Source organism: Ranitomeya variabilis, chromosome 2, assembly GCF_051348905.1.
Source record: "Ranitomeya variabilis isolate aRanVar5 chromosome 2, aRanVar5.hap1, whole genome shotgun sequence".
Taxonomy (NCBI): Eukaryota; Metazoa; Chordata; class Amphibia; order Anura; family Dendrobatidae; genus Ranitomeya; species Ranitomeya variabilis.
The window spans coordinates 146,540,970-146,547,627 of NC_135233.1; positions in this window are offsets into that span (position 1 = coordinate 146,540,970).

Here is a 6,658-nt window from a genome sequence, read left to right on the forward strand (position 1 = left end):
CGCGTCCAGGGGCCTCAATCCTGTGAGTCCTATCTAGTGACCTACCTATCAATATGAACAAAGACAAACACACAAAAAATGCCTCTAGCAGCCCATACTGGAGCCATGCTTACCAAGTGAGCACACACTCCTTTGCACTTCTGCCCTGCTTACTTTGCACAGCTTTGAGAACACACCAGTCATCTGTGCTCACTTGGTAAGTATGGCTTTAGTATGGGCTGCTGGAGGCATTTTTTGTGTGTTTGTCTTTGTTCATATTGATAGGTAGGTCACTAGATAGGACTCACAGGATTGAGGCCCCTGGACGCGGGCTGTGAGCTTCTGTACTTTGGCCAAAATACCAACTAAGACCTCATTTTTTGTGCGTGAATGACATGTCAGCAAAGTTCATTGATTCCAATGGACCAAATTGCCGGTACAGTTTTTTTCTATACGGGAAACCTGTACATAACCTGCATTGAGTGCATGAAGCCAAAGGGCTCATGCACACGTGATGGGTATGCCGCGGGTTTTCTGTACAGAAAAACCCGCTGGCGGCAGTACGGTCCATTGAAATCAATGGACCGTACAGAAATGGCATTCACACCTGTGTGGCTATTTTCTGTACGGAAAATAGCCACACAGTGCCCATTTCTCAACCACAGCATGTCTATTTGCCAGACAGAACCCGTCTAGCAAACAGAGATTCTTTATGGGAATTATTTGGCGGAAATTAGCGGTGGTACAGGAATACTGCCGCTAATTCCACACCTCCCAGAGTGTTCAAAACCTGTACGAAGATCCGTACGGGTTTTGACTGCAACAGATCCGGTACATGTACCCTTAGGGTTAGTGTTGGGGCTAAATGGGTACCCTAACCTCAACCGTTTGCGGCCCTGTAACCCTAACCTGCAGCGCTCGCAGGGTGCGAGTGTGCGTTCACGAGCCTAGACGCAGGGCCGGAGCTTGTGTGACATAAGGACATTTCCGCGCATGCGTGATAAAATGTCGCTTTCTGAAGTCCTTGGCAAATTAGCCACTTGTTCTCTGATCAGTGATGTACGAGGGGTGCATGTAGCAGAAAGATGATGGGTAGTTTTTACACCAAATTCTGCACACAATTCCTGCAGCAGAGTTCGTGTGGAGTTGCAGTGGAAAGTAGGTGCACATCATTATAATGGTCTGGATTCGGTGCCGTATACGGAGCATCAAATGACATACGCTGCGGATCTTCTGCATGTCATTTTCCATCCTGAAACCTTCCGCAGCACGTGGCTGGGAATTCTATGAATCCCATCCACTACGCTGGTGATCACGGACGCAGCGCAATGTACGCCCAAAGTTCTCGACAGAAATTCTGCATATATTCTGGCGATGAAGTAAACTGCCTGTGATACATTAGAATCAATAAAAAATGTCCCCAGATGGATGTAAAACCATGATGTGTGTGTATGGGTGTCTACACATGGTCTGTGCACAAAAAATAAATCCCACAAAGATGGCAAGATTTGTGCGCAATTGCGGTGGAAAGTAGGTGCAACATAATGCACATCATTAAAACGGTCTGTATTCCGCACCTTATCGAGCGTCAAATGACACGCTGTAGAACTTCTGCATATCATTTTTATTCCGAAATCTTCTGCGGCGTGTGGCTGGGATTTCTATGAATCCCACCCACTACGCTGGTGATTACAGCCGCAGTTCAATATCCGCACAAAATTCCGGGTGGACATGATTTTAACTGTGAGTAGAAATCTCCCATCCCCCGCTGTGTGTTTCTGGGTGATCAGAAGAGCTCTTGCTGTAGAATGTATCAATATTGTAAAAAGAAACAGCAGCAGCAGCACAGACGGGGGAGGGGAGCTGAATGTACAAATCCCCAACACCAATTCAGCTTATACATCATATAGTCTAAGGCTAGGTTCACACAGGGCAGAATTCCGCTGGATTGTCCAGTCGGATTGGCCGCTGTAATTCCGCAGGTAAATACGCAGCACTGCTTTTTGCTGCGTATTTACCTGCGGAATTTAGATGCGGGTTTTTGCCCATATATTACCCCCATCGAAGCTCCGCAACGCATCCGGACGCAACAACAACATGCTGCGGAAGGCTTTTCCGCACTTGCGGCCAAATCCGGTCTGAAAAATCCGGTGCGTCGTGTGCACAGGGAATTACAGTTTTACATTGCTGCCAATGATTAAAAGGACCGCAGCTGATCCGCTGTGCGGCCAATCCGACCGGACAATCCGGTGGAATTCCGCCCCGTGTGAGCCTAGCCTTAACCTCTCATTGAACATGTCACTTTGCAGTCAGTACTGGTTTTAGAGCGAACTTCCAGCGCGAATACGTCGGGCGTTCTCGCTGGAAGTTCGCTCGTGTGTTCCCAGCCTAAGGCTGTATTCACACATCCGTGTATTCCCCAGCCCCGTATGGCCGCCGGATACAGGGCCACCCCTGAATACGAGGCCGGCTCACAGGGAAGTCTCTCTTTCCCCTGTGTGAACCACGGGATCCATTGAAATGAATGGAGCCCGCGGCCATAAGCCGCAGAAAGAAGAGGCATGCTCGTTCTTTCTGCGGCTCCCGGCCGCACAGGGCCCGGCAGAGGTCTTTGCGGCCCCATACAAGTCTAGGGGGATCGCAAAAACGAGCCGTACATACAGCTGAAAATATGCGTGTCTGAACAGAACCTTTGTACACAGACATGAGTGAGTAGAAATCTCCCATCCCCCGCTGTGTGTTTCTAGGTGATCAGAAGACCTCTTGCTGTAGAATGTATCAATATTTAAAAAAGAAACACCAGCAGCAGCACAGACGGGGGAGGGGAGCTGAATGTACACATCACCCAGCACCAATTCTGCTGAGGCTAGGTTCACACGGGGCGAAATTCCGCCGGATTGGCCGCACAGCGGATCAGCTGCGGTCCTTTTAATCATTGGCAGCAATGTAAAACTGTAATTCCCTGTGCACACGACGCACCGGATTTTTGCGACCGGATTTGGCCGCAAGTGCGGAAAAGCCTTCCGTAGCATGTTGTTGTTGCGTCCGGATCCGTTGCGGAGCTTCGACGGGGGCAATGTATGGGCAAAAACCCGCACCTAAATTCCGCAGGTAAATACGCAGCAAAAAGCAGTGCTGCTTATTTATCTGCGGAATTAGAGCGGCTAATCCGACTGGACAATGCGGCGGAATTCCGCCCTTTGTGAACCTAGCCTTATACATCATATAGTCCTTATTAACCTCTCATTGAACATGTCACTTTGCTGCACGGATTCCAAGCTGCAAAATTACATGCTGTGGCTGTGCGTCCTTGCTGTGCGGAAGGATTTCAATTGTATTGAGTCTGTACCTTTTTTTCCCTACAGAATCCGTAAGGAAAAACCAGAACAAACTCTGTACCTGTAAATTCACCCTTAGGCTAAAAACACACTTGCCGTATTTATTGCGGAATAAACGCAGCGGGCCGACCATAGGTCAAATCTGCGTTCACTGCAGATTCTACCGCAACCGTGGTTTTGACCGGCCGCAGCATGTCAATTATATGCCGCGGCCAAATCCAGATGTTTTGGTGCAGACTATGCGCTGTGGACATTCCGCAGCAAATATGCAAAGTGTGAACGAGGCCTAAGGCTGTATTCACACATCCGTGTATTCCCTAGCCCCATATGGCCGCTGGATACAGGGACACTGCTGAATACGAGGCCGGCTCACAGGGAAGTCTCTCTTCCCCCTGTGTAAACCACGGGATCCATTGAAATGAATGGAGCCCGCGAAAGAACGAGCATTCTCGTTCTTTCTGCGGCTTTTGGCCGCACGGGGCCCGGCAGTAGGGATGGGCGAACATAAAAATGTCTGTTTCGGAATTAATTCCGAACCGAACACAATTGCGTTCGGATTCGGATTCGAACGTTCGGAATCGCAAAAATGTTCGGAATTCCGAACAGAACATTTCATTCCGAACAAATCATTACCAGTGTTCGAATTAGTGAGCGCTTAGAAATGATCACAGTTGCGAACGCCTTTAACAGTAAAGCAAATGGCTGTCACTCAGTGAAAGATTTGCGGGTGCGAACATGTAAAGGCTTCTGTTTACACCATCCTCCATCCTCCTCCTCCTGCGTTCTTGTCAGCAGCAAGATTCGAACTTGCAGCACACTAGCACTCTGACCATGGTTCCGTTGGACTCGCGGTACGTCCGAATAGTTGAAGGAAATAAACTTCTGCCAGGGCTTCAAGTTGCATCAGAATGAGAGCCAAACAGGCATGCCTTCTTACCATGTTCATGGGCTCAGTTTGGACAAAAAGTGACCCGGCTCCGATTTTAGAAGCGAGCATCGCAGAGAGTCCAGGGAGGTGTCAAAATGCACAGCAAATTAGTACTTCTAAAAACCGAAAATTGGGGGTTATCTATCTCATGTGGTCACAGAGATATTGGGGTTACAAAACCCCTTCTGCTACAGAACTGCTTGACGCGTACATAGCAAAGTAAGAACTTTGAACCCACGTAACTTTGCGAGGGAGCATCCGAGAGATCTGCGGATGGTGCCGTTGGAATCGCGGTGCTTCCAAATGGTAGAAGCAAACAAACTTCGGGCAAAGGGTCAATTGGCATCATGGTAAGAACAAAAAAGGGAAGTGAAAATATAAGTCATTTTCTGGTCTATTTCAGCTAAATGACCAGGCTCCCATCTTGGAAGCGAGCGTCCCAGAGACTCCAGAGAGGTCTCAAATTGTTCAGTGGGTGGCCAAGTATTTTATCATTTTTTTTGGAATTACGTATCTAGTGTAGCAGGAGAGCTATAGGGGCCTAAAAATAGGCATATGCACCGGCCTGCAAAAGCTTCGGGTGGGGGGGACACTTTGAACCCCCGTAACTTTGAGAGGGAGCATCCCAGAGCTCTGCGGATGGTTCCGTTGTACTTGCGGTACGTCCGAATAGTTGAAGGAAATAAACTTCTGCCAGGGCTTCAAGTTGCATCAGAATGAGAGCCAAACAGGCATGCCTTCTTACCATGTTCATGGGCTCAGTTTGGACAAAAAGTGACCCGGCTCCGATTTTAGAAGCGAGCATCGCAGAGAGTCCAGGGAGGTGTCAAAATGCACAGCAAATTAGTACTTCTAAAAACCGAAAATTGGGGGTTATCTATCTCATGTGGTCACAGAGATATTGGGGTTACAAAACCCCTTCTGCTACAGAACTGCTTGACGCGTACATAGCAAAGTAAGAACTTTGAACCCACGTAACTTTGCGAGGGAGCATCCGAGAGATCTGCGGATGGTGCCGTTGGAATCGCGGTGCTTCCAAATGGTAGAAGCAAACAAACTTCGGGCAAAGGGTCAATTGGCATCATGGTAAGAACAAAAAAGGGAAGTGAAAATATAAGTCATTTTCTGGTCTATTTCAGCTAAATGACCAGGCTCCCATCTTGGAAGCGAGCGTCCCAGAGACTCCAGAGAGGTCTCAAATTGTTCAGTGGGTGGCCAAGTATTTTATCATTTTTTTTGGAATTACGTATCTAGTGTAGCAGGAGAGCTATAGGGGCCTAAAAATAGGCATATGCACCGGCCTGCAAAAGCTTCGGGTGGGGGGGGACACTTTGAACCCCCGTAACTTTGAGAGGGAGCATCCCAGAGCTCTGCGGATGGTTCCGTTGTACTCGCGGTACGTCCGAATAGTTGAAGGAAATAAACTTCTGCCAGGGCTTCAAGTTGCATCAGAATGAGAGCCAAACAGGCATGCCTTCTTACCATGTTCATGGGCTCAGTTTGGACAAAAAGTGACCCGGCTCCGATTTTAGAAGCGAGCATCGCAGAGAGTCCAGGGAGGTGTCAAAATGCACAGCAAATTAGTACTTCTAAAAACCGAAAATTGGGGGTTATCTATCTCATGTGGTCACAGAGATATTGGGGTTACAAAACCCCTTCTGCTACAGAACTGCTTGACGCGTACATAGCAAAGTAAGAACTTTGAACCCACGTAACTTTGCGAGGGAGCATCCGAGAGATCTGCGGATGGTGCCGTTGGAATCGCGGTGCTTCCAAATGGTAGAAGCAAACAAACTTCGGGCAAAGGGTCAATTGGCATCATGGTAAGAACAAAAAAGGGAAGTGAAAATATAAGTCATTTTCTGGTCTATTTCAGCTAAATGACCAGGCTCCCATCTTGGAAGCGAGCGTCCCAGAGACTCCAGAGAGGTCTCAAATTGTTCAGTGGGTGGCCAAGTATTTTATCATTTTTTTTGGAATTACGTATCTAGTGTAGCAGGAGAGCTATAGGGGCCTAAAAATAGGCATATGCACCGGCCTGCAAAAGCTTCGGGTGGGGGGGGACACTTTGAACCCCCGTAACTTTGAGAGGGAGCATCCCAGAGCTCTGCGGATGGTTCCGTTGTACTCGCGGTACGTCCGAATAGTTGAAGGAAATAAACTTCTGCCAGGGCTTCAAGTTGCATCAGAATGAGAGCCAAACAGGCATGCCTTCTTACCATGTTCATGGGCTCAGTTTGGACAAAAAGTGACCCGGCTCCGATTTTAGAAGCGAGCATCGCAGAGAGTCCAGGGAGGTGTCAAAATGCACAGCAAATTAGTACTTCTAAAAACCGAAAATTGGGGGTTATCTATCTCATGTGGTCACAGAGATATTGGGGTTACAAAACCCCTTCTGCTACAGAACTGCTTG